This window comes from Ictidomys tridecemlineatus, unplaced genomic scaffold (genome assembly GCF_052094955.1).
Source record: "Ictidomys tridecemlineatus isolate mIctTri1 unplaced genomic scaffold, mIctTri1.hap1 Scaffold_87, whole genome shotgun sequence".
In the NCBI taxonomy this organism is placed as follows: domain Eukaryota; kingdom Metazoa; phylum Chordata; class Mammalia; order Rodentia; family Sciuridae; genus Ictidomys; species Ictidomys tridecemlineatus.
Genome location: NW_027526114.1, coordinates 1,113,881 through 1,116,023, shown reverse-complemented (window position 1 = coordinate 1,116,023; position 2,143 = coordinate 1,113,881). Strand labels below are relative to the sequence as shown.

Sequence of the window (2,143 nt, the reverse complement as noted above, 5' to 3'; positions counted from 1 at the left end):
GATATTAACAGAACTTTAAGATGATTCTAAGATTCATACAGAAAAGTAAAGGTATAGGAAATCCAGGATGATTCTGAATGAGATGGACGAGGAAAGGAAACAGACTTGTTTTCCTCCACTTTTACAGAAAGTCCTAATATTCTGGTAAGGGGTCACGGGGGTGGGGGGGGAGGGAACATAAGATATGGATCCCAGAAGCAAACTCATGATATAAATGAAGCTTCAGATTATGATAGGAGGAGCACCTTAATAAATAGGAGAAAATGGGGCTGTTGGTAAGCAGAATGGAAAATAAAATGAACCCCTACCTCACTCCATAGACACAACCAGCTCCAAATGTATTTATTTAATGATGGCAAAAACAAAACTGCCAATCTTCTCATGGAAAAAAATAACAGAGTTTCTTTTGGAATTCAGAATAGGGAAAGATTTATTCAATGCACTAATAAAAACTAGAAATAAATAGATTAGTGTATTTAATTTGTTTTTATTTAAATGTTGTATCCAGGCAAACGCATACAGGGCCAGAAGATGTAGAAGAGACCTCAGGCTTGTTAGTAAATGGGTCCCTTTCTACAAACATTTGATTGACAAGTTTGCTAAATAACAACTGGAGGATGGGAGTGCCCAGGGTGCTCTCTTTGTTTCGGGTGGGAGAGAAAATTGTGGATCCCCCGTGAGAGCAGCTAGCATTAGCTTTTGAAGGTGACTATTCAGACGCTCTCTGGCCCTCAGGTCTGTGTGCACATTCCAGGAGGGGCTCACAGGCCTACAGCAGCCGTGGTGTCCAGGGGTGTCGTGTGAGTCCCCAGCTTGCCCTGTGAAGCCCAGGACGCTCTGCCTCTACCTCAGTTCTTCAGATTGCCCTGCAGGGTCTCAGCCTTGGAGACCTCTGGGGGTCCAGGCGTGCTCCTGTTCGCGATCCAAATACAGCACTTCTGTTCTGCTGGGCTGACATTCCAGGGTCCTGGTCCAAATGACAAAATGCAGGTTGAGCTACTTGTACCTGCAGCGCAGGACATAGGGCCTGCTCACGGGGTGAAGGCTAAGGTCACACACAGGCAGGGTCTTCCTGACTGGGTGGGCTCCTCCTGGCCACCGTGTGGCTAAAGGTTTTCACACAACTCGGGACAGAAAGGACACGGGTAAAATGAGAGGCAATGGCAGGGTCCCCATTGACAAGAGACCAAAACAAGGACACAAAAGAACTGGAGGTGCCAGGCCCTGATGGGAGGCCCAGTCCTAGAAAATCACCTCGGAACGTGGAAGGGGTGCAGGATGGTCTGAGAGGGAGGAGCAGTGGAGTAGAATCCAGAAGCACCATGTATCTCCCCACGTTGATAGTCCTCCATCAGGGAGGCTTTTGATCAATGGAAACATTTGCACAGCAATGAACGCGGGAGTTAATCCTGGAACCAATGAAGACTGCTGCTCCTGAGGACTGCGTTTTATAGAAGTCGGTGCCTCGTGATGTTGGTCTCACCGTGGGCAGCGTTCTTTGTAAAGTAGGACCCTCACGTCCATTTTCCTCCCAACAATTCGTAAGACGCAGCGTGTACTTGATTTCTATACCTTTAAGCATTTGTGTTTCAGTTGAGGGGCATCTATATTTATCAGTTTCATTAGAAATATATGATTGAGTTGCATGTTTTTTTTATCAGATTGTTGACACTTCAAACTGAACGTCTGCCGTTGGGCCTTTCTTAAAGTAAGCAGGTTGACCCTCCATGTCGGCAGGCTCTGTCCAGGATGCCCACCACCTAAGCCGGGACCCTTACCACCTCAAGTGTGCCGCTCACAGCCTGCGCACACCCTCCCAGGGAGTGTCAGTCACCTCTGGACGACTTACGTACTCAGCAAGCGTCCGTGCGGAATAGGAAGTTGTCACAGGGCACTGTCACATGGCACTGCCACAGGGACTAGGCAGTTTGCACATGTTCAGGACAGACTTTTTTTTTTCTCAAATGATTTGGACCCTCAGTTGGTTGTCTCAACAGGAAGGACCCACAGCACTCTGTACCCTCAGGGTTGTCACTGCCATCTCCCGGTGTCCCCCTGTAGCCACCTGGCCTGTGGCTGAGCCTTCCCCAGGCCAGTACACTTGCCTTGGCCTCCTCCATGCCTGGCATGTGTCCTCCTCCAG

General features: G+C 48.5%; 1 long non-coding RNA gene across 1 annotated transcript; it reads right to left on the bottom strand.

The window, feature by feature from the left end:
* Window positions 1–467: 467 nt before the first annotated feature.
* On the bottom strand, window positions 468–1,664 carry LOC144374770 (uncharacterized). The gene is made up of 2 exons (XR_013434076.1): window positions 1,255–1,664; window positions 468–967 (listed from the first exon to the last, which is right to left on the bottom strand). It is a non-coding gene; the product is annotated as an uncharacterized LOC144374770 (long non-coding RNA).
* Window positions 1,665–2,143: the final 479 nt, after the last annotated feature.